A 27,304-nucleotide genomic window follows, 5' to 3' on the forward strand; every position below is an offset into this window, starting at 1 on the left:
ATGCCTTCATCTTCTTGGCAGACAGAGCCAGCTTCAGGCCTGCTGTCAGAATCTCTGCCCCCTTCATTAGAAAGCCCCACCTGGTGCTTCAAATTGTTCCTCTTTCTGCCACTTCTCTTTTAATATTCCGAACCGATTAGAAGTCACTTACAAGGATGTATCCCACACACAGGAAAGAGAAATCCGAGCTAGATAAGAAACCAAAATGCAAAGGGACAGGACTCACGAGCTTTAGTGGAAGTCTAAGGGAAGCCAGTCCACCTAAAGGAGGCTGTGGGAGCCTGTGTAAACCTGCACCATGCAGATTCCACACTAAACCTGCCAAGAGGAGGCAACAGTGGAAGACAAGATTTATCACAACAGAGAAACTGTTCCAAGATTAACCCAGACCACTGATTGGGAGAGAATAGCTGTTCCTAGAAGAGTAGGAGACCAAACTCTAGTTCCAGGGTGAGGCAAACAGTGTGCTGGGCGTATCAGTTAAATTTAAGGTGCTGTGAAAAAAAGCAACTTAAAGATGATGAGGATATGGGGATGCAGCTCACTGTGGTGGTGGGGGGGCATGGTAGCAGGAGCAGGAGGTAGCTGGTTCTATTGCACCCACAATAAGGAAGCTTAGGGAGAAATGAGTGCTGGAGCCATGTTCACTGTCTCCTTTTTATTCAGTCTGAGATTATACCCATGGGTCAATACCATCCTGTAGTGATATTTCAATTGTATTTTAATAAATAGAGCTTCTCTGAAGTTCAGAGAGTAAAACTGCTGCACTGATCAGCCTTACAGACCAGGCGGTGGTGACACACACCTTTAATCCCAGTAGCCACACTAATTTGTCATACTGTGAGGTAGTGGTGCGTGCCTTTAATCCCAGCCCTAGAGAGGAATATAAGATGGAAGGAGACAGCTCTCACACACAGTCTCATTCTGAGATTCCTGGAGGCAGAAATAGCATAAAGGACTGAAATAGAGGTAAGAGCCAGTGGCCAACTCTTTTGCTTTTCTGACTTTCAAGTTGAACCCCAATTTCTGTCTCTAGGTTTTTATTAATTGTGCTATATCATCATTCAGGGTCCAATCGCTCTTCCCTTAATCAACCGAATATGGAATCAACCTGAAATATAGCAGAGGTTGGTCTCCTAGGTGATTTCATAGCCTCTCATTCTGACAAAAAATATATTAAGCGTTACCCTACATGAGTAGCATTAGTCTCATCACCTCCCAGGATGCTGACACAGTGCCTATTGCCTAGAGGTTGCAAAGACAGTGAACAGAGAATGGGGGACTAGAGAAAGAGAGACAGGGGAGGCAAGGGGAGATACATGGGGAGGGACCTTTGGTGTAATTCCTAAGTCTTACATGATGCTTTGCCGATACCCTTCTTTGAGGGCTCGTTACCTCTCATAGTTAATAAATCTAACTCTAGAGTTTGCATGTCCAAAATAGTACAGCACGGGTATCAACATTCAACTAGCCTGAAATAAATCTAAATATCTGGCGAAAGGAGTAGATTAAATATCTCACAGACAATTTTTACTAAAAGCAGAAATGGGCATTCAACAGAAAGCCACTCCTCATTCACACAGAAAATTTAGGTGGATATGAGTAGCCAGTGACTGTCCTCTGTGTGTGATGCTTTATTTTTAGAATCCTCTTGTTCTTAATGCACTCAGTCCTCTTTGGCCACCAAGGGCAAACATGTCATGTGGAACACAGCAGGACAGGCCCATCAGCCTCTTAACCAAACTGATTAAGAAACTGACCACATTGCTTCATTCACACTGTGTGTTAGGTTTTTAGAACAAGTTATTTTGATTCATGGTTCAAAGCCTCTAGCACATTGGCTTCGACACTGTGTGCCTGAAGTGAGGCAGAAGCTCATGGTCATGGGAACATGTGACAAATCAGCTGTTCACCTCAACATACTTAGAAAGCAGAAGGACTCTAGTAGGCCAGGAACAAAGTGTTTTTTTTTACTAGAGGCATGCTCCAAGTGACCACTTAGATCTTCTATCACTACCTGGTTAAAAAAAAAAAAAACAAGTCTCTAACCTCTGAGGCTGTGTTGGACATTTTCACATCCGGACTGCTCCACATTTCACTGATGAAGGGTCCTACCTCACTACAAAAAAGCCTTGAAAATTAAGCAGATTTTTTTGTGTGTATGTGGTGTCATTCTCCCTTAGGAAGTGAGAACATCCTGCTCTGGGCAGCACTGGCTGTCTTTTCTACAGCACTTCTTACCAGCACCAAACATCTGTATCCCCCTTTCTCCCACATAGAACATAGTCTCCATGTACGCCCATAGAGGGAAGCCCAAAAGCCTAGTGTTTGGACTACCCCAGCTCCCTGTCTTAAGATGTTAAGGATGGGAACACTCTGTAATGTATCAGATATAGGGTTATACTTCCATGTAAACAGAGACTGCACTTTCATTTCCTGGCCATATGATACTAATTCTGCCATTTAGTACTTTTCTCATCCCTATCCTCATATGACATGTGTTATTAATTACATAATATTATTGGCTGAGAGCAGTCAAGTGACTTCATTAATCGAAGGATGCCTGGAAAATGAAGCCTTTGCCTGGGCTTTCTGTCATAACACCAGCCCATAGAAGAGAGTACACATCTGCAGGGAAGAGCTGAACATTGTGCTATAACTTCCTAAGAATATTTGCAAGAATATGCACATGCATATAAAAATCTGGGACTCTTAGGTCTTCCTTTTAGCTTGATGAGATGGGACTCTCATCTTTTGCCATTTTCAACCTCTGCAATGTCAAGCAGTATTTTACCCATTCTGAACATCACATGTTCTTTGCTGTAAAATATTGATAACACTATTTACTCTATAGGCTTGGTTTCTTGGAGTGAAATATTTATCTGACTTACCAACAACGGTCCCATAATTCAAAAAAAGAGTAAAACATCATTTTGATGCCTGTAGCTCATATTTGTGTTCAGTTCTTGTCATAACACAATGAGACTACACCGAAGACTTGCAGAGCTGATGACTGCATCTCTGAGGTGTTTCATATTTTATAAACCATATACTTGGAGAGCCTTATTTGCTTTTCTAAAAAACTAGCTGACTTTCTGTGACATCTACTTAACAGATTATGTAGAGTGCCTTCTCTATTTTTCTGCCATTTTTAGTTTTGCATTTTGAGAATGTCAACTGCACCAATCCAGCTGTAGGAAAAAAAATCTCTGATTCTGAATTCTGAGATCTAGACAGGCATGACTGTGAGGCTTTGCACCCTGCAGAAGCCAGCACTGAGGCATTATCTGCTTTGTGAGATGTTTGTCTTAGGCAGTGAGAAAATAAACAAGTGGTCCATACAGTGGAGCTAGAGCAAACTAATTTTCTCTAGGGAATTCTCTATGGAGTGTGTGTGTGTGTGTGTGTGTGTGTGTGTGTGTGTATGTGTGTGTGATTTTATATTGAACAAATACATAAAAACTGATGCCCTTATAATCATTGAAACTAACACTAACCACAAAGCCTTTGAAATGAATTCTCTCTGTATGTTGGGTAGAAGAAAGCTCTCTATTTGGATCATAGGTATGGAATCTTGACCCAACCCAATGTTCTTCAACATTGTATGCATTAGGATTTCCTAGAAAACTGTTTAAAACACAGACATCAGAGATTATCTCCAAGAAGTCTAAATTGGGTTTAAAGCAGGGGCTAAAAAATTGCATTTCTAAGTAATTCCTCAAAGATGCCATGAGTATGCTTGTGATCACACTTTTGGATCCATACACCTAACAAAGGAATCGGGAAGCTACACCCTCCCCACTCAATTGCCCTCTGCTTGTTCTTATAAAGTTTTATTGGTATATGGCTACACTCATTTATTTGTGTATTCTTTATGTCTTTTTTTTTTGAGTCACAAAAAACCAAAATAGTCATAATAAAGATCATAAGTCTGGAAGGCAGAATATTATGTCGAAAAGGTTTCTGGATCTCTGGTTCATGAAAAGAGATGTGAGTAAAGAGAACAGAGAGACCCTGCCTTCTTCCTTCCCTCTGACCTTCATATATAGTCCCTTTATTGCTTTGAATTTGGGATCCTCTACAAGCCCATAAGCAGCACATCGAGCTAAAAGGACAAATCATTTATATATGCCTGTCACTAAAGACAGAAAATGAAAGGGAATTGAATTACACACTTCAGTACCCAATTTCTACTACACAGATAGAAGACTTATGTCCAAAAGGGAATCACAAAGACAGCTTCTGTGGCAAATTAATCCCTCCCAGGAAAGAAACAGTGGTTAATGTTCCCCTCTGAGGTGGCAGGGGCTCCCTCCATCAGTGTGACAGATGATCCACTGTCATGTCCAGTTAATTAGACACACATGCTCATCTGAAACCAAAGTACAAGAAGTGGAGCCATGTGTCTGTTACACGGAACCCACTAATCTGAATACAATTGTTCCTTAATGAGGTTGTCTGGAGTGGAGTGGAGCAGTCCACAGGGATAGGTCTGTATCACTCTGGTTGCTTCTTGGCTTTATAACAGATTTAGCACAGGGGCATTAATTATGTGTTTGCTGCATTTCTGTGTCTCTGTGACAGCAAGGTTGATGAATCTCTTCAGAGTACTGAATCATTTGCTGTCACTAGAAGAGGTATAAAATGATGTGTATGGCACTGGATGGTACAACATACTTAAAAAGTGAATAAAGGCAAAGCAACCAGTTTAATGCTCATGGTAATTGCAGGCATTTATTTGTCTCATCTCCAATGCTCAGTGTGGCACTGTTGTGAGATTAGTGGTCACATTTTGTTCCATGGTGGGAGACTCTGATGTTTAGAATATTAAAGGACTTACTCAGGTCCATTCTAACAGGTGATTGACAGTTTGGGGGATGTAACAACCAAAAGCTGACTGCTTCCCTCTTCCAAGTGTCAAGTTGCTCTCTTATATTTTCTAGACATTTCACTAGTTTCACATACTATTGCATTTACTTCTCTGGACCCTCTCCTTCTGCCAGCGAGCCTTTTGAAAAAAAACAAACAAACAAACACCCTTGTTCCACTTATCCACAACCGTTGCTTCCAACTTTCTATTTCTTGTATGACCATTAATGATACAAAAGTTCATCTCAGAGGTATAGACAATAGATGGATGAATATAGATGATATTGAGAAGTTTTAATGATTTTCTAGGTTTCCACAGAGTAGTATGACTTGAAGTCATGGAAAAGCATTCTTATGAACTGAATAATACCAAGGCTATCCTATAATGTCTATCATAAAGACAACTCTAGGCATTTATTAATGGTTATTGTAGTGCTCTGTGTTGGGGATTCTAAAGCCATGTTCTTAGGATGAAAAGCACTGTAGATAATAATCACAAGATTGAGCCCTGACAACATAACTTGCCATCTGGAGCCGGCAAGTATATTGCATTGATCCATTCCACAACTGTCCTTTAAGCCAAAGGATAGAGCAAAGGCCTTGGGGTTAAATGGCTGGCCCAATGCACCATGTCACATTACTAAGAAGCAATGCACCATGTCACATTAGCAAGAAGCACAATGGAGTGACAAAACAGGGAAACTCAGCTGAATGTGGAAGTGGTGGGCATTTCTTCCAGAGAGAACAGATGGTGCAGGTTTGGTGTTGTTGGCATAGGCTGCTTGTTCATTCCTGGCTACGCAGACCTGAAATAATCACTTAGAAACTATATTAATTAAATCACTTCTTTGCCAAACACTTGAGCATATTGCTAGCTTTCTCTTATATCTTAAATTAACCCATTTCTATTGATCTGTATATTACCACATGGCTGTGGCTTACCAGCAAGATTCCGACACATCTGTCTCTGGTAGAGGCTACATAACTTCTCTTTGACTCTGCCTTCTTTCTCCCAGCATTCAGTTTAGTTTTCCCTGCCTAGCTCTATTCTGCCTTGTGCAGACCCAAATCAGGTTCTTTATTAACCAATGGTAATAAAAACATATTCACAGCATACAGAGGGGAATCCCACAACACAAAGCAGGCATTTCTATTACTAGATGGGTCACCTAGTGAGGAAGTGAAATAAAGATCAAGTCCCCAGTCTTCTTAACCTGCTTTATGTCCTGAAGCCCAAACCAAGTGATATAAAGCCCCAGATCCCTTCCCAGCACCATGCTTCCTAAAGGTCCAAGATGAAATGCACGGGACAGCTAAGAAAATATATCCTATTAACATCCAGTTTTCAAAGTATTTCAGATGTTTGGTTGTGAGTGTGGTGGATATGTGCCATCTGCATAGAGTAAATAGCAAGCTCTACCCCTGAGTCTCACAGCCATGGTAGCTTTTAAATAATGAAGAAGATAAACAACACTTCAGGGACTCCACCTTGAGTACGGGATTCTATGAAAGCCTGTGTTTTCTGCATGTGCCAATGGTAGCTACTATTGAGTCTGGTGTAGTGAGTCTTATATAATTTGAGTTAGTGGTTAATTAAAAATTGCATCATATTTTGCCTGCTAAAAACTAGGGTATTCATAAAATGGCTTCCCTGTTGCCAAAGGAAAGGAGGCAGGGAAGTTTCAGCAAGCTTTATTACTACATCACCCGAATGAAGCCACTAAGTTTCCATTGTCTGCTGTAAGACAGAAATAAACTTCTCTTGCAGGTTTTTTGTAAAGAAGAAAAAAGTAATCTAGTTGGAAGGATTTGCGAGCTCTTCTTCATCCTTAGAGGACTTGGGGATGATTAGGTGAAATAGTCACGTGTCAATATGAAGAGCTGCCTGCTACTTCACTTTAATCAAGATGCTTAAAACATGTTTTGTGTCTCAGCTTCTCTGTGCTTCCACACTAGGATGGCTTCTGTGCTAGGGTGCAAACATAATGAGATAAGCCTTTACCTGCAAGGAAGCCAAGGCTACTGTGAGAAAACAACGATCCACCTCCATCATTAATGAAAGTACAGAGGTGGAGGGAGGGAGACGGAGAGGGGAATGAGGAGAGGAAGCAGGAGAGAGAGCAAGAAGGGGGATTTCTTATAAGAGATGATCCATAAAGTCACCAGCAGATTATGAAAGGCAGGCATATTGATGCTCCAATTATAGGGACAGCATTAAAATAATAGAAGTAGGCTGTGGACTTAGGTGTATAGGAAATGACATAGGAAATGCCACTCACTTCATTTTTGGCTAGACTAGGAGACTAGGCTTTTTTGTTTGTTTATTTTGGATTGATTTGATTGTTTTTTGAAATAGAAGGGAGATGGAATGGATAGAATCTGGAAGGTCTTACCATTCATGTTTAGGTGATTGAACACTATTTTGTGAGAGAGGGACACATGATTTTGAATACAGCTTTTATATGTTTATCATTTGTGTCTTACAAGGGAATTGAAAATTCATGAACTTCTGGGGAAAAATCTTGCTTACATGTATGTTTGGCTACCCCATTAAATTCCAACTCATTTTCTTATCATAATTAAATAATCAGGAGACCACACACCCTCCATGAAAATTGGAGGATCTAATAATTAAATCTGCATAGCCCAGATCCATTGTCTATAGCTTAGTAACAATGTCTGATACAATGCATAGTGTCCTGGAGACCAGGACTCCTCTACTTTTCTTAGCAACACAAAGCCCCATCTGTAGGGCTATGTTATAGCCATTTGTTATCAGAATTATAGCACATTTTTACACAGTACAGAACTATTTGATAGTATTTAAAACTAGACCAAAGGTGGGAAAATGAATTCCCAAAGTTATATGTGTTTTTAGAAAACCATATTTCCTTTCTTACTGCTGAGGATCCTGTAGCTACTCAAGATTCTTTGGTGTTGAGGAAAAGTGGTGCAGGAGGACTCCTCTGCTTTCTAGTTTGTTACTGGGGTCTGCTATCATGGGGATTAAAGAGGAAAAGGAATGTTTATGGCAAGAAAGAAGTTATCCTTTGGGGAGATGTAAAGTAGGAAGTAAACTCAGCATAACTGTGGTTATCAGTGTTGAACAGAAAACCAGCAGATGTGTCTGGGTTAAATGTTTGGGATTAAATAACCAGCCTTGGGCAGTTGATGGGTAAGGCCTTGGGAATGAATCCACCACTCAGTGAGCATGAAGTTTATTAAGGCTCATAGACAGATGCCTGGACAACAGCACAATTATCCAAGAAAGAGAACCAAAAAAAAAAAACACCAAAACAGAAAATAAGAATGACATGAATCCAGAGGTGTGGATAGTGTAAAAAGTAAGTAAGTAGATTTCTAAGAAGTATCAAATACAGTTAGTGCAAGGCCCATCTTTTGAGGATTTGAACTCCTTTGTTGACATTAATGAATTTCGGTGAATCTTTAAGGATAATGCCAGGTAATAATAGTGATAGCACATACTTCCTGCATGACAGTCACTATAGTCCCAAACATTATATGTTTTTATATAGTTTTATGCCATTAGAAGAACAGTGCTGGTGATCTAGACTAGTCTGGTCAGTCTCCAACCCCCAAGCTTAGCATCAGTTGTACATCCTGTGTGCCAGCCAAGACTGGAAGTTTGCCCAAATTCAGTCCACCTGCACCACATCCAACCTCCAGCTTTTGGATGGGTCGTTCATCCTGTGCCCAGATCAAACTTGAAAGGTGTAACTCACCTTCCACTCTCCAATCAAAGAAGCTTCCTTTGCAGCTTTACAGACAAGGTCCCTTACAGAAAACTGGAGCTGCTCAAACTAAGAACAGCTGGCTATGTGGTGTCCAGCCCCAGTAGAGACATTCACAACCCAACTCCTTAAGGGAGCATTGAAGAATAAAAGACAGAGGACCAAAACACCTGCCACGAGATTGTATCTTCCATATATGACAGGAATGCCACACTCAGGAAATTGCAATGATCTGGCTGCTTTAATAAGACCTTAAGAGTGACAATACCAGTTGGCATGCCCATAGCATCAGGGGAAACTACACAATACTCACATTAGATAAAGAGTTACATGCAATTAATGATTCCTGAGAGAAAGAGAACCAGTCTTTCAGTCATCCTGAAGTGGTCAGCCCTAAAGACACATGTATATATATATACATATGAACAACAACATTACATATGAACCAAATAAACCGAACATTACATATAAACCAAATAATTCAGTTCAGGCATCCAACACTCTCTTTTTCCTCAAGAAACACTATAATGCATATATTGTACTCATATTCAAACAAGAAAAATACTTGAACATATAGAATAAAACAATAAACTTCTAAAATAAGATCAAATCAAAATCAAATAGGATCTCTGGTGGCCTAAGGTTAGAGATAATATATTGTATAGTGAAAATTCAGACTCGGTGGAATTTTATTGTCAAGATTTTCCTAGACACATGTAGTGGTAATTGTGAAGGCATCTAAGTGATGAATAATCTGGTGGTACCCCTCTAAGAATGCTCGAGAGGAACCCATGAGAGAGAAGAAAGGCCCAACTGCCTGAGTGCTGGGATATGGAGACAGTCTGAAGGACCTGAGGGATGGAGGGTTATGGCCAGAATCCTTTAACTTAAGGTATGCTGTTACCTTTTCTTTCATCTACTTTTAATGAAGTGTGACATCTTCTCTGGTCCTTACTCAGTCATAGAAGGCATATTCAACTTGAAACTCTTAGTAGGCCCCAAAGCATATGCATTTACCCCCAAGAAAGTATCCCACATTTATGTTGAGCCAACTAATGAATTTAAATAGTGCACCAAGACCAAAACATGGGGTTGGTATGCCCTGGTCAAAGAGGACCTTTTTGCCTTGCACCAGGGAGGCATTCTCAGGCATGTGTGAAATTGATTGTAAATCACTCATGTTGTTTTCTGGATACTGGACATGCTCATTTAACATATTTAATGTGTTTCTGACATTTACAAAGTGTCTAGCAAGCTTTAGACAATCATTATTTGAAGCATTTTATTGAAAGTACCCCTGAGTAGTTCCTAAACACTGCATTCTGTTTCAATCGATGCTGAATATCCCTGAAGAGGGAATTGTAAATGTTGAATAACGTAACTGTCAATCATGAACTCACATACTCCCTGTTTGAATGATGATATATTTTCATCTGAAACAGCACACATATCCAGTTGTTCGTTTTTTGCCTGGCTGCTATGGCAATGCTTTATTTCACTAGGACTGGGAGAGAAATGGATTAATCTCTAGAGACAAGAGCACTTGCTGACCTTGAACACTAGCAGACTCAAGGCTTTTGAGTTCTTTGAAGAATGATGGGGTTTGAGTGGGTCAGATGTAGTGTCCCAAATACTCTGTCTTGACAAAGGAGCCATTGCAGAGTCCTTTACCCTTTTGCAATTTGTGCTGGGGATTGGCAGGCCCTACATTAGGATGTGGAAATATGTGCAATCTGAAAACGCATCATATTTCAGACATGACAAAGGAGGGTACACATTAGAAAGGCAGCTCCTCTTGGTGCCACACTGCTTTGCTTTGTGTCTGATCAAAATGCAAACTGTTACTCTGCCCTTGGCAATTCTGGTACATTCCGAATCCACAGAAGACAGATGAGCCTGAACCAGCAGGTGAGTCGGGTATGAAGTGGCAACAGACAAGGTAGGTACAGAATGTAAATATGATGCTCTTTGTCATTAATTCTATTTTATCGAGTATCTGTGAAGAATGTCAATCCTACCTAATGAGAAAATGTGCAGCGAGGCCATTTGGCAATGGGCAACAGACTTTGTGTAAGCATCTGGCATAGGAATAATTTGGCAAACAGCAATATGCCAGATTTGTGCTAGATAATTTTAAAGGAACTATTTGCTGGGTTTACATTCATTATTCCTGAGGTGTAATCACCAATATCATGAATCAACTGACAATTAACCACAGGGGTTATGTTGTGGTCAAAACATTCTTCCCAGGCCTCCCTACGCTTACTCTTTATTGATAGAAGCACTGGTGGCTGTCTATGACCTCTCATCTTGGTACCCTGAAGCTTAACTCTTGGGTATTTCTTAGTAAATAAAGGTATAAGAAGAAGCACTGAAATAAGAAATAAATTCTTCACAAGTCCCGTGGAATTAGAGCAGTTGACAGAGACTCTACCAATGGGGCTCCTACTGTAAATTCAGAGCATGATGGCAGCTGTGATGTTAGAGAAGAGTTGGTGACTTCAAAACATTTGACATTGGTCAACAGACAAGTTAAACAAGAATAGGGACAGCTCTTCTGGGTTAATCTGCTCTCTTTGCGCGAAACAGATCTGCTACATGTAAGGAGTCTCTCAAGTGTTCTCTGTCTTTAAACAATATCTGTTTTACGCATATATGCACTTGTTTGTGCTGTAACCTGATTCGAAGCATCTTAATTCCTCTATTCACCATCCTAACAGTTGTTCCCAGCAGTCTTCATGTCCTTCTTCCTTCCTTCGATCTCAAGATCACCTATTTCAAATATCCTTATATTAGAGTCAGGCACTCAGAAGCTGGTGGCTGTGTTGATGCACTGTATTCCATTGATGAAGCCCAGCTACTGCTTAATAGACATTGAAGTTTCCTCTGACCTTCTGGAAAAACTTGGGGGTCTTGAACAGTGGTCAGTGGCAGTGTTTTGTTTTTGTGTTTGCCAGGTCATAGCAACTGATGTTTCATACTCTTTCTTTGCCTCTTAAGTACCCAGAATCATCCCTGTGCATAGCTTCAGTAGAGTTTACAAGGGATTTTTAAGTAACTCTTATCCAAGAAGCTAAGAAAGGAGAATTGAGAATTCAAGAGATCAAGACTAACCTCGACTACATGGTGAGACCCTGTGTAAAAACAAGAGTGATGGGGAGAGGGAGGGAGAGAGGAGGGCATCCTCCAGGTTGTTTACCTAAAAGCTATATTCCTAATGCTGATTCCAGACTCAGAAGGCTGAAATAAAAGCTAGGGATCCATAACCGTTCTCTTTGTATTAATTTACTTTTAATTGACAAAAGTTACTTTCATTTATCATCTACAGCATGCTGTTTCAGAAGATGTTTGTGTGGTAGAATGGTTAAATGTAGCTAATTAGCCTCACAAATTTAATGATTTCAGGGAGGTGGAAAATCAAATGGTTAATGATTTTTAAGATCTCTTGAACTTATTCTTTATAGTACTGAAATTGTGCGTACTTCGACTACTCTTGCCACTCAGCCCATGGTAACCACAGCTTTACTTCCACATCTACATGTTTGTGACTATTTTAGAATACACATAGCAGACAGATACAAGTGCCTACAATTTTTTGTTAATATCTTAATAGTTGTAATGACATCGTCCCAGGTATCATGCTTCTAAATAGTTTTCCCTTTGCTTGTGCATTAGGAAAGATATGAAGCATTTAACGACATGACTTTGTTGTACTACTAGAACATATGTTATGAGCTAGTACATGGCTTGTTTTCCCATGGTCTACTTAATGGCCCACTGTTGTGTTAAATCATCTCTCCAAAGCAATTAGCTCAGGACTGGAGGGTTGTAGTTCAGTGGTGTGGAACTTCTCCAGCATTCATGTAATCCTCAGTTCAACACCAGGACCAAAATCCAAAACTGAATTCTAAAGCAAACCCAGATTTTCTTAGTTAATATAATCTCATTGCTTATCATAATCTTTTAAAATTATTGTTATCATCTTGACTTAATTTTGATAGGTCAGATGCATTTAGAAATTTATTTATTTCTTTTAGGTTTTACAAATTAAGGGAGTACAAATTTTTAGTGTATCATTGTGATTTTCTGGATTTCATCGATACCAGTGGCAATGTTACCTTTTCATCTATCGTTATATTAATTTAGTTCTTTTCTGTCTCCTTCTTTTGGTTAATTTGGTTAAGGATTTGTCAATCTTGTTAACCTTCTAGAATAACAAACTATTTGTTCCATTGATACTTTAATGCTTTTTTCTAGTGTTAGGACACAGGATTCTGGTTCTAAGAGGGTCTGAATCCTACATGGGTCTGTAAACTCTAAAAAACAAATAAATAACAGTGATACAACTGTTAAAATATCTCTGGATGCTTTTCACAAAAAGAAAAATGGTATCTTAAGGCCACGTTGAACAGCTTGAGCTACAATCTATTATGAGTTGAGTAGAGATATTTTTACTTCTTTCCTTTCCTATATAACTTACTCCTATAGAATAAGGGCAACCTAAACATTACTTCAATATGTATAGTAATATCTTGGGAAATTCCCTCAAAACTGACTTGTTTTTTGGAGGTTGGTAGAGCAACATTTTGAGAATCACCTTTGTGGAAGAGCAGGAGTCAGTGATGAGCAAAGGTGCTGTTATGAGAGGCAGTTGCATCATGGACAACATGACGACAACACTTCTTGTTAGGTAGAGATCCAGGACATTCTTTCACCAATTTTTATGATCATAAAACATAAGCTTCCCCTGAGTAGGCGTATGCTCTTCCAAAATGAAGCTCAGGCTCAGGGCCATTTCCAGCGATCCAGTGCAGGAACTGGGAAAATGAACATCTTTCCAAAAAAGAAATCAAGACCATTGCACACACTGCGTGGACAAAGACCCTGACCTTTCAGCTAACAAGCAACTTTCCTTTCTAAGAGAAGTAGTGGGCAGGTTAAGAAGATGAAGTTATTTTTAAAGTGTTGAAAATTTTGGTTCAACTTTGATTTTGAATTCAGCATCTGTGTCTTAGAGAAAAAGAAATAAAGAATTTCATGCAGGGACTAATTCCGAAAGCAAGTAATTTTTGTTCACTTGATCATTTAATGGACGGGGAGTAAGCAATGATTCAAACTTGAATCTTTCGCTTTTGCAAAATACAAGTTCTGAGAATTGAATAAATAAAACTAAATCCTGGTTCAAGCACAAAATCAAATGGGACTAATACTAGTTTTATGGGAGTTGAATGCATGTGTTTGCAGTTGATAGGGAGTATTATCTCATCTTTGAAATGAGTGATAAGATCGATACAGAGAATCTCATTTCTGTTTTTCCCTAATTCTCCATTTGCCCATAGAAGATTCTCATTTTAAGATGCTCATGAAGCGACATCATCCCCAGTGAAATCAAAGCAATACATAAATAGAGGCAAACTCTCCATGTACCATCACAGAGACCTGCAGTTCTGGAAAACTTAATTAAGATGTTGCACTCATTACCCTTGAACTAGATTGTGTTTTCAGTATTCTTTCCTTTGTTCAGATTGGCACAGTATTTGACACCTGCTTTGTTACATGGGCAGATCAGAAGGGAAGTCTTGAGAGTATATAATTGTCATCCTTTCTGAGACGCTGGCTTTATTGTACACCCTGTCTCCCAAAAAGCATAAAAAAATGAGCATAAAAATAGTTTTCTGTTTTTGTTTGCTAGTTTGTGGTCTCTGTAAGAAATAGACTGAGGCACTTTTTAAAAATCACTTCTCTCCATAACAAAAAAAAACTATCTAGGTAGGAATACATTTGTGAAGTATAAAAAAGAGTTGGATGGGGCTGGAGAGATGGGTCAGTGGTTAAGAGCATTGCCTGTTCTTCCATAGGTCCTAAGTTCAATTCCCAGCAACCACATGGTGGCTCACAACCATCTGTAATGAGGTCTGGTGCCCCCTTCTGACCTTCAGGCATACACACAGACAGAATATTGTATATTTGAAATGAAGAGTTGGATAAAGTATATGTTACCAAATCTTGATATGGCAGCCTTTGAAGAAATCCTTAGAATATCCCCTCCTACCCTTAACATCTGATAGCCTAGCTCTTCCATCCCATCATGGCAGCTATCTCCAAGGATAACACTTTTCATCTTTCTTCTCAGCATTCACTCCCTGGGATGGGCTCCTCCATGAATAAAGGAATTTTTTAAAATACTCATGTCCAGGGAAAAGACAGACTTTAGCATAATAAGGAACAAAGTAGTTACTGACCGGTACATATTAAGCAGCTTAGTAGATGTGATTGTAATATAGTCTTGGGATTTTGCATTTGCTGGTGAACTGTGTCTATCTGTGACAACATTGCTCCCTTATCTCTATGCGCTAGACCCCAATCCTGGTCCTACCAGGGTCTCTGATTCCATATACTTGGGCTAATGCATAATAATGTGTATTCCTAGCAGTTATCCACAAACTGTCCTTGCTCCTTGTCTGGGATCCATTCCTGCATAATCACTGTGCTATAATTATTTGATGTACTGATAATCATATAATCTAAACAAATTAAAGTGCATTTTAAAAGAAACACATCTCGAATGAAATAGTTCTCTGTAGCCCAAAGATATAAACAAAAATGGACACCTCCACCAGTTTAGGGACAACCATAGATAAAAATAACTTAGCTCCAATCTTCTGAAAGAGACCAAATCATTTATGTTGCACTTATGTTCTACAACGTCTACAGAATAATCCCTGATAGGCATTTTTTGAATGTGTGCATTTGTAAATTATATAGTAAGCAAAAGTAAATGAACAAATGACGAGCACAGAGAAGCAGCAAAGAAAGAACAAAACATCAACAAATCAGGAGTTCATGGCCTGTGCCAGAGATGACTGGGGTAGCTGGGATAGGAAAGCGAACAAAGGTACCATCACCAAATGGACGATTTACAAACATTCGAAAAAAATCAACCAGAAAGGGTGAGGCATCAGCTTGAGCTCTCTGTTAAGGATCTCCCTGTGCAATTTTCTATAGATGAGCTTCCCATTTCCTGATCCTCTTTCAGACATTTTAAACCATGGGATAAACAATAATAACCTCTATTGGAAGTAGTTTGTGTTCTAGCTGTTCTCAGGGATGCAGCCATTTCACTGTTTTCCTTTTTCTCTGACACAGGGTTGGGGGACCAGCCTAGGCTAGAAGGACCCTGCAAATAAACACGCTTGGGACTGAGTGTAGGGTCTCCTCACTGCCAGAGTCTGCTTTTATCCAGATTAAATGCAACATTTTGTCTTTCAGTATAACACAGATATATATATATATATATATATATATATATATATATATATATCCCCCACACAATGCTTTTTAGCTGTTCCCATTATCCACTCTGTGATCTTAGTGCAGATATGAAGAGCAACTGAAGCTTTGATGGCAATTGCTGTAGACAACCACCTTGGGTTTTGAGGACACTATAGTGGTATACAGAGCACAACATACCCTCCTAATGTCAGTGGGAATGAAAACGGATTTCAGTTATAATAATCTGGTCTCAAGATGGAGACAAAAAGCCTTTCTTCTTCTGGAATGGATCCTTCTGTCTATGCTGTCCTATGTCTTGGCATGCTTCAGCCCCTGTCTATCTATGCTTACCTCTGGTTCCCCTCTCAGTTCATGCCCAGCTTTCTGGGGGTGCTTTTAGCTATTCATTCACAATGCATTATCACCTTTGAAGAAAATCTATTGCTCCTAGAGCAATTATCAGGGCTTCAGAAAGAATATGAAAGCAAGAAACATTTTCTGTGCATTCACAGTAAATGGTAAATCTTTGATAAGACAGGATGTATTCTTGCTATTGTAAGTTACATTTCTGAAAACCTTGGGGAAATTCTGAATAGGAAGACATATAAAAATGATAGAGAAATAACACTTAAACTTACTTTACATTTTTGTATCTTTAAATAGTTTTAAATGTATGTCTATACTTGATTTAGTGGAAATAAAATTAAGTATAATCAATGTATAATCCATCCTATATAGATTTTGCAGGAAGGGGTATTTTAGCATCTTATATGTTATTATCAGGAGTTTTATCTTATGGCTTATCATAAGAAAATCCATTGGCACAGAGTAAAGTGAGGAAGCCATTGGGCTTCCTAATCCACCTGGGTTGTGTGTTAAAAGACACATTTCAGACTAAATCATAACATGTGTAGGACCTCTTGTCATTGTTTGTCAGGCAAAATGAATGCCCATGACAAATACATATTTTTAGCACTCTTTGGGAGGAAAAAAATGTACTTTTCTGATGAATGTAGTTCATGGATCACTTGGCGAATCCCAAAAGTGACAAATACTATGGTAAATACAATTGCAAAACTTTTTTTTCTTGCTTTTTATCCTCTCACCTCTTTCTGCAGTGCCCACTTAGTCTTTGTTTGCATGTTATTGTTATAAATTTAGCTGAAAGGGCAGCATAGAATTTTCAAGCACACAGGGGTACATAGATTTCTATCCAGGGTGACACATTGATCGAGCCAGCCAGTAAATTAACAGCAGCGGAGCACCATTAAATTTTACACTTAATTGCCATCTCCTCTTAATTTCTATGGATATGATCAATAGTTGCCAGAGAAAAGTTGAAGGAGATCTTTTGAGAGCATCTACTTCCTGGAGCATAATGTAAAAACCACTGTTTCGTTTCGAGCTCGATACCAACAACTTGCAGTGCAGCAGAGTTACTTAGAAGGCTTCTGTTAAAAGACTTCACTGTACACAGTTTTGATTAGCACGTTTGGGCGACATACAAATGGGAGGTTTATTTTTAAATTAGTTTGACTTTCTGGACCTGTCTCTAGCTTTCCCTGACTGTTGAATTCTGTTGCTCCTCTACTCCGTCTTTGTCACCTATGAACCAATTTCATGTTCCATGCTGAATTTTGATTTGAGTCAGTGCCTTGTATCCAAGGTTTTAATGAAAATTATAGCTCAATATCAAATAAGATTGAACATATCTATAATTCCTGAGAATTGTAGCTCACTATACTATCAATTGATATTAAACATGTGTAGATACATAGCAATAAGCCCTGCTGATTGATATTGGGTGTTATACTTGATGAAGTCATATGCTCATAAAGGAAACAGACAAAAATCCCAGGCTTGTAATCAGTTTGCAAGCTAATGGAAGTAAAATAGAACTATGAGTGTAAGAAGCATATAAATATCAAATTAAGATAATTTCACATAGCGAAATTACCACAAGGTGAATAAAAATAGATGAAGGGATGGAGATTTGGATGGAGAGCTATATCCTTTAAACCACATGGGCACAGGGGGCACGCTTCAGGTGAGAAATGCCTATAGCTCTAACTCTATGGGAATTTGATGCTGGTAGCCTCTCCAGGCCTTTTCAAGTATAAGCATGGAGGTGGCTGCACACACACATATGTTCAATTAAATATAAAATAAATATTTGAAGTGAAAAAAATGATAAGATTGGCTCGCTGGTAAAGTACTGTGGATAGTAACATAGGACAATGAGCATCCTTCCTCCCCATCCCGTACCATCGCATTTCTTATGATAGCAGAGCCACATGCTTTCATATCCCTGTCTTCCTAAACCTGTAGAACTTTAGAATCTTGATTGTGTTTGGGTAGCAGAAAGCTACCAGGAGGACCGACCCAGGAGGTCAGTCATGATGCCCTCTACTCCAAGCCCACTGGCTTTTCATTGGCTTAGAGGTATTCTTTGTGGACCAGGATTATAAAAAGAACAAAGAGATAGTTAGCCTTCATTGAGATTATTTAATCTTGATCTACACAGAGATAACTGGGGAGATAATTCTCTGAAAAGTGTGAAGAATATCATCATGGCATTTTCTGCATGAAACCACACTCAACTTGCTGATGATCACAGGTTAGGAAGACAGAGTCTCAAAGCTGTGGACCTTCCACATCTGCTCATGTCTGGCTTCTCTAATCTCAGCCATGACTAACTTGATATAGTATTGCTTACACACCAATATATTACTGTTTCTTTATCACTCTGAGAATGCTGAGAATGAACCTAGGGCTTCATACATGCTATACACTGTCACTGAGTTACATCATGGTCTCTCAGCAACTGGGAGTTGAAGGCTCTGTGTAAACTCTCAGAACATTATTCAGTTCTTCACAGGGGAAAGTAAAAGAAAAAAATATCCCAATTAGTAGTGGTATAAGTAACCCAGAAACTTCTATCTCAAATTGAAGTCTAGATCCAGATAATTTCTAGAGCAGACTGATGGGTTTTTTCTTGGACCACAACCCTCCTGGGTAAGGTGGCCGCACTTCCTCTGTCTACAAGGTTTGTATTCCAACCACTAAAAAATAGAGGGTAGCTGGGTGGTGGTGGCACACGCCTTTAATCCCAGCACTCGGGAGGCAGAGGCAGGAGGATCTCTGTGAGTTTGAGGCCAGCCTGGTCTACAAGAGCTAGTTCCAGGACAGGAACCAACAAGCTACAGAGAAACCCTGTCTCGAAAAATACCCTCCCCCCCAAAAAAAGAAAATAGAGGGTATGACTTTTCCCTTAAAGACAGTCATTTCCACTGACTTTTCCTTTGCCCTATTTTCATCTCATAAATCTGCTTACCTAGAAAATAGTGTCTGTTTCTAGAGAACTGTGTATCTGGCTATGATCTGGGCAGTTACCACAAGAGAGAAGATTGTACACTGGGAAAGAAGAAGAGAAGGCAAGATTACCAGCAAGTATGTTAAAGACTAGGAGCTGTCAGTCTGTCGGGGACACATTCTGTGGTATAGCTTAGTAGTATTAACATTTATTGAATATGTAAAACTTTGTACTTGAACAAGATGCCGAATAGTCTAGGTATTTCTAGATGTATTGTATAGTTTTATATTTCCTGGAATTCTAGAAGTTGTACAAAGTGTGGATGAAATTTTTAAGATTTAACAGAGCATGTTCACTAAATGAGATCATATACACAGGTTCTCCTTTGACACTGTAGTTGGTGACAGTCCAGATCAATGGTTCACTACTCTTGCTTGAATTCACATAAAGTATGTATTGAAAAGGAGAAAGAACTCTCACCAAAATCAACTCCTTTGATTTAAGACATTCAATTCTGACTGTTTTCATAGCCTATAATCATGAATATAATATATATTATCCCTTATAATTATATTTAGAGATATGTAGATATCCCTAAAATATGAATATCACCATGCCCACTTTAGAAATACTGAGATAAAACTACCCTCTTGAAACCTTAGGTTTTAGTTAAATATTCCTTAATATATTGGGTTCCACTTGGAGCCATCCCCCAAGGATTACGATTAGATAAATAGATTTTTTATGGTTATCAGGTTAACTAAATTAATATTTTTGCTAAGATTAGGTAATGCAGAGACAAACAAAATGTCAGACCTAGTTAGAATCAACGTCACAAAAGCAGAAATAATGTCTGGTCAATCAGAATGTTTATCAGTGATTATTCTCCATAGTTAGAAGCCATATACTGTGTAGAATTGTATTGTCTCTCTCTGTCTCTCCCTGTATATGTCTGTGTCTATGTCTCTGTCTATTTGTGGTTGTGATGAAGTGTGTGTATATCTGTTTGTCTCTGTCTTCCATGGAGGTCGTGGTGATGTGTGTACAGCATTTATGTGTGTAATGTGGGGATATATATATATGCGTATAGTGTATGTGGGGGATATGCAATATGTGTATATGATGTTTCATATATGAGATGTGTGTGTGATGATGGTGGTGGTGGTGTGTGTATGTAAATGTGTGGTTTATGTGTTGCATGGGATGTGTTGGTGGTGTAGTGTGGTTTCTGTGTGTATGTGTGGTTCATGTGTGTATGTTTTGTGCATATGTTTTAAAAGACTTAAGGGATAATTCCTATGTTTCTTAATTTTTGAAACAGGGTCCTGTATAGTGTCTTCTGGGCAAAGTCTGAAACTCACTGAATAGTGTTGTATGAGCTGCGGGCCTCTTCCCACAGCCCGGCTCCTGGCCGCCTGGCTAGCTTGTGCCCCAAAATAACAGCACACAAACTGTATTCATTTAAACACTGCTTGGCCCACTAGCTCTAGCCTCTTACGGACTAATTCTCATATTTTGCCTAACCCATTTTTAGTAATCTGTGTAGCACCAGTCTTACTGGAAAAGATTCAGCATGTCTGACCTGGCGGCTTGCTTCATCGCGTCTGCCCGGGAGAGGGGAAGCATAGCATCTGAGCTCACTTCCTCTTCCTCCCAGCATTCTGTTCTGTTTACTCCACCCACCTATGTTTTAACCTATGACGGCCAGGCAGCTTCTTTATTTTTTAACCAATGACCTTCCTCCATCAGAGTAGTTCATACTGGCCTCCTATTCACAGTAGGCCTAGACTCCCACATGCCAAGGTTATAATAGTGACCTACTATTCCCAGCTAAAAATGTGAAACACTTCACAGATGTTGATGTCATCCTTATATAGAGGTCTTGCTAATCTATGTATCATTCTAATTTTAATATTGTACTACCAAAGCTAGCTCTTTCTTTTGAATAGGAAAAATAACACAGACTCCTTGCTGTGGCCATGTGCAAGATGCAATTATGCAGTAACACTTGGATTTTTCTCCAATGCTGCAAGTCACTTCCTGTTTCTGAGGTCTTGATACATTATTATATTTAAAACATGCTGAAATGAGGTGCTGTGTTATGGATCAGTACCCCTAAATAATCAGCCTTCCCAAATTCATGTGCTGCAAGTTAATTCTCAGTACAAGGTGTCTGAAAGGTAGGACCTGGTGAGTCATGTTTAGGTTGTGTTGTGCCTCCTTCAACATGCTAATGCTGATAAAACTGTTTGACTCTGTTGCTTCTCTTATTTTCCTGGGCTCAAGACCATGATATACTTCCCCCTCAAAGGACACATAGAGAAGACTCTTGTGGACCTAAGTTGGACTCTACAACTATAAGAAAGTAAACCTCAGGTCCGTACAGCTGTCTCATTAGCACTGTTTAACACAGCAACACAAACACACCCATAGGCAAACACAGAAGGTTTCAAGATTTCTTTTTCCTTCAGGTTTATAATCAGTTTGATCTTTTAATTCAAACTGAAAGGAACACAGCCTAAATGTGTTGCTTATGCCACAATGGTACAAAATGAAAGGATGATTCTTGGCCCCTAGACTAAGAGGTAAATGACACATCAATGCTGTATCAGTTAAAAGATATGTAAAGAACACGTTTTACTTCCAGTCCCACACTGTGACTCTGAGACTGTGTGGTATATGTTTGACTTGGGGATGTCATAAAGATTAATGGGCAGTATTTGTGTTTGTGTCAGAGAAGCCAAGTGCCTTCCTGGCCACGTGGTAGGAGGCTGAGCTTCTTAGTGGCTGGGTTCTGTTGGGACAAGAAAGAGCAAAGGAAACACATATCAGTCACGGGACTGCTTGTTATCCATTCTTATCAAGGCTTGTCCACAAGGGCACTGAAACAATTGAGTAAAATGAAGTTTTGAGAATATCCGTGGATTTCAATTACAGTATTTGTGCTCCTTCGCACCCCTATTAACATCCATAGCTGGTGTGGCAATGCTGTTGAGATTTATAAGGAACCTCCTTTGTTCTCTGCATCCAACCCAGGGCCCACATGATCAGCACTATTCTATTATCGTCAAATCTGGTTTCTAAGAGAGACGTGTTTGTTGCCTGTGAGACTTAAAAAAATCTGCCAACTCAACAATAGCTACATCATTTGTAGTAAAAAATGAAGTCTGCAAGGTGTCAAATGGCTCTTTGTCAATGTGCTTAGTTCCTTGCAAAGTCACAGGAGAGGAAAAATATGGAAAAAGCATAATTTATGCCTCATTTATTGCTCACAGTGAAGAATGGCCCTTTTAGTCTCTTTTTTTGAAAAGTGAGAGAGAGAGCCAGTAAGACAGGAAAGGTTACAGTGACTGTCCCCAGGAGCAGAGGCAGGGACAGCTCTACTCTGCTGCTGGCCAGGCCACTGGCTTTGGTATAAGATAATTTGTGTTCAAATTCTGGTTTGGTTATCTTCTAACTTCAGTTGTTTAGTTGTTTGAACTGATGACTTAAACTGTTTGTGGCAGTTTAGCCTTTTAATCCGGGAAACAGAGAGGCTCTTACCACATGTAGAGACACTGTAAAGACTGAAACTCAAAAGCATACTTGGAGTCCTGGCTGCCAGAATTGGTATCTTGGTGGCGGCGCTAGGTACAAGACACAAAACAGGGTGAAATTCTTTAGAACTAAATATCCATGCATGAGAAGAGCTGGGGGGATTGGAATGAAATGGTGGTGTTAACACTGACATCCCACTGGTTGAGTTGTACTGGAATCAAGGGAACAGTCACTCTGGTTGGAACATGGATACATAATGCACAAATATTGGCCCCTTACTTGTTTCTCATCCGTGTGCATTTATCTGAATAAAATGTGTGTTAAGCAGTTAACAGCCTACCTGGAAATCACATAGGATTTTCCAGTCAATTAGTGATAATAACTTTTGGTAAAGTACCGTTTTGACTAATAAATTGCTTTGAACCGATGAAGAGGGATGAATAGTACATCAGTTTGCTTTAAATAGAGCTATAGGAGCCACTCTAGATAGCCTGATTAGATAGATGTAGGATGTATGAATGTCATGGTTGTATGTCTGACAGGAGGGTTAGGGCAGGCCGAATAAGGAAATGGTTAGTAGTCCACACCCAAGAAACCTTGAAGTGATTGTGAATACATCCGAGTGGATGGTCCCCACTGCTTTTAAGATCCGACTGATTGATTGGGAAGAGACCACAGATGTGAAAGCAAGCCACTGTCCATTATCTCAGCCACTCAAGAACTCTCTAGTGCCCCAGCAGCTGCTGCTCTGAATTGTCTGCCAGAAAAATACCACCAGAGAATAACGGTGGCTATGTCTCTTCCATCTTCCTCTGATTTTGGATGCTGTATCTAAGCCAGAAACACACAGAATAAGATGCTGGGAAGTGTGGTTATAAGGTTCTCCTGGGTAAAGAAGAGGAAATGTTGAAAGGTATGATGGTGAAGAACCACAAGGTTGATGTGAGTGGATGATATTCCTGTGAAAAATATCACTGGTTCTTTATGTTTGTTTCACGAGTTTGAAAATTATCCTTGTGACCGCATCCCATGTCTGTTCTTCATGAAAAGCAGACTTAGGTAGTGGTCAGATATGCCAACAAATCCACAAGAGACTATAACAAAGTGAACTAAATAAATCATCACTTCAACATAGTCTCTAATGTAGGTTTTTTGTTTTTTTTTTGTTTTTGTTTTTTTTTGTAAAGTAGCATTAGAGAGAAACAAGGAAAGTGGAAAAGATAACGGCGTCTCTCGGGATACAATCCCGCTTATCGCGTTATTGGCTTTGTCTCTTAGAATGGCTGTTTTCCCACTGACTTTTAGAAGTGTGGTGAATTTCTCTCAGATGAGATGTGATCTGCTGAACTGATTGCCTTAGGTCCCACATCCTTGTCAGAATCACTCTTGTTCTCTGTGCTCACCCTAGACATTGGGAGTGAAAGTCTCCTGCTAGGGTCAGATGTGAAAAGCTTCTGTTCTCATCCTTCAAAACCCTGTTTTCGATGCTGGGGTCTCATTTTCAGGGGCCTGACCTTAAGCTGTTCAGACAGAGAGAGCGCCAGCCTTCAGAAACCAGCAGCCGTTCAACGCATGCAGAAACATGCCTGGAACTTTGCCCACTTGTCTCAGAAATTGGGACTTGGGAACCTGCGACTCAATTATAAAGAATTCGTGTTTGAATGTCTTAATTGTTGTGTCTCAGCCCGATGTGATAACACATACCAACACTTAGGAAGCTGGGGTAGGAAGATTGTGAGTCTTGACTCAAACAAAAACAAAACAACAACAAACCCACATCACTTCCTACATTTCTGAAAATAGAGGATTAAAATAGCAATTTCACGGACTAGTATCTGTTTTAATTATGGATTAAGATGATTTCATGGTCAAATATCTATTGCTAAAAACCATTTAACAAGATCTGGAGTCTCACCTACATAAGCCTGAGTGAATTATTTTCTAATACCCATTTTTTAAAAAAATTCATAGGATTTGTTACCAAGGTCAAACTTTTTGACAAGTAGATAGATACAAATGGCATACCAATATTGGCTATAATTATTAATGTTCCTAGCATTAATATTAAAGCGGAGTGTACAAGTTTATAACAATAATTGTTTTCTTTTTATCTTTATAATTATGCAAAACTAAATAGCTTCTGGAATGGACACACACATATTACAGGGATCCCATGACAAACAAGAGTGCCTGCATCTTGGCTCACTTACACCCTTTCTACCTTACAGTCACAGGTGTCTACTGCTTACTTCTGCTATCATGAGTCAGTTTATGTCTTTTTAAATTATTAATCATACAATACAATTCTGCAGTGTATTTTTAAAACAGCTTGTAATGATGTCCTATATTGTTCTATGGAATATTTCTTCTTTTTCTCACCACTACACTACACAATTTGGAGAGTTTTCCACATGCTAAATACACCACAATAGTTCACGTTTTTAATTTTGTCCGACCTTTCTTGAACAAGTTTGGAACCTTATGTGTCATTTTGTAGACATCTATATGCACATCTTATGGCAAATATAAGTGTGTATTTTGATTGGCTATAAAACTAGGAGTGAAATTCCTAGATTGAAGAGTAGGTATATGTTTAGTTTTAGAAGATTCGGCTAAAGAGACTGGTACATTACTAATAGTTGGTATGTGTTTGTGGCATTTCTCTCTCTCTCTCTCTCTCTCTCTCTCTCTCTCTCTCTCTCTCTGTGTGTGTGTGTGTGTGTGTGTGTGTGTGTGTGTGCATGTGGGGTGGAGTATGTGCACTCGATGCACAAGTGTATAGAGGCTAGAGGGAAACATTGGCTGTTTTCCTCTTAATGTTCCACTTTATTTTTGAGATAGAGTCACTGAACCTGAACCTTACTGCTTTGGCTGGGCTGGCTGGCCAGCAAGCTCCCTAGACTTTCCTATCTCCACACCCCAATAATGGAGTTATAGACAGTATGGCCTGGCCAAGATTTTACAAGTTTGCTTACAATTTACACTCATTTCTCCTGCTTGCACAGCAAATGCCCTTACCTACTGAGCCATCTCCCTAGCCCTAGTGTTTAGTATTATCAGGTTTAGGCATTGTTTAAAAGATCACATTGCTGGATGGATAGTGTTACCATTTTATTTTGAGTTTAAATTTAGGAGCAGGAAACATAAATCACATAGAAATAGTTCTACTAAGGGATTATTTCCCTATTTATGGAATACTTGAGTCTTGAGCCTTTCCCAGAAAAGGGACAGAGTTTTAAAATCATCCAATGAGATTTGGGAACAAAGAGGGCTGCTGGAGCCCAGCATTGAAGTTGGTCTTTGGAAGTCCGAGCAGATCCATTGCTGTGACTCTTGCGCTCTCCTGGGTGGTGGCAGCTGCATTTTCTGTCTCATTAGGTATTCTCAACTTTGCCACTCTCTTTGTTTAACAAATCAGAACATGGTGTGGCAAGTTGACAGAAGAGTTGAGGAGAATTCTCAGTGATGCTTATAATGGGCTCAGAACACCTGTGCACATCTAGTTGGTTTCTTCATACTTCCAGCAAGTCAGTGGCCCCTCCTAAAGGAGAAATCAGGAAGAGTTTTTTAGCAATGTTTGAGATAACATTGAGCAACTTCTATAACATAAAAGGGAAGTTTTTCAAATGAAAATTATTCTCTGTAAGGCTTTGGGTCTGTGAAACAGAAAACTCTCTCAATGGTTATTTATTCACTCACACACACACACACATACACACACACCTGCATCACACACATACACCTTCATCAAACACATACACACATCAGCATCACACGCACGCGCACACACACAAACCTGCATCATATACACACGCACCTGCATCACACACATGCACCTGCATCACACACATATCTACATCACACACACATACCTGCATCACACACACACCTGCATCACACACACACACACACACACACACACACACACACCTCTATCAGCAGGAGGCTGCTGCTTGTTCATACCTGGAAGCTCAGACCCAAATAATCAAACAGAAATCAGTATTAATTGCAATACTGTTTGGCGAATAGCTCAAGCCTATTTCTGGCTAACTCTTATATCTTAAATTAACCCATTTTCATTATTTTGTATTTTACCACAAGAATCAGAGTGAAGGAGTCTGTCTCCTATGGGTGGCTACATGGCTTCTCTTTGACTCTGCCTATTGTTTCTATATCTCTCTCAGCCTGGCTTTACACTGTTAAACCATAGGCCATAAGCAGCTTCTTTATTAACCAATGGCAATAAAACATATTCACAGTATACAAAAGTAAATCCCACATCACCACCCCTTTTCTGTCTAAATAAAAAGGTAAATTTTAACTTTAACATAGAAAAATTACATATAACAAAATAGGTATCAAGCAAGAATTACAGTTACAAGATTTATATCTACTTTATCTTTTATCATAACTAAGGAAAACTATAATTATAACTATATATTCATCAACTCCATCAAAGACTCTAGAAGAATATAATATTACCTAGGTAAACAGGAAGTGCATTGTAAAAAACTTCCAAATCTCTAGAATTGACAGAAACATCTCACTGCCTGAACAGTTA

At 39.3% G+C, this 27,304-nt stretch overlaps 1 protein-coding gene and 1 non-coding gene across 2 annotated transcripts in view; one reads left to right on the plus strand and one right to left on the minus strand.

The window, feature by feature from the left end:
- The window catches only part of Tafa1 (TAFA chemokine like family member 1), a 515,503-nt gene that overhangs the window by 422,824 nt on the left and 65,375 nt on the right, over positions 1-27,304 (plus strand). The gene's annotated exons all lie outside the window — the stretch shown is intronic.
- On the minus strand, positions 21,039-21,140 carry LOC121443863. Its single transcript, XR_005973716.1, has one exon. It is a non-coding gene; the product is annotated as a U6 spliceosomal RNA (small nuclear RNA).

This window comes from Microtus oregoni, unplaced genomic scaffold (genome assembly GCF_018167655.1).
Source record: "Microtus oregoni isolate MIOR12 unplaced genomic scaffold, Mior012 000002F_ref0000024, whole genome shotgun sequence".
Lineage (NCBI taxonomy): Eukaryota > Metazoa > Chordata > Mammalia > Rodentia > Cricetidae > Microtus > Microtus oregoni.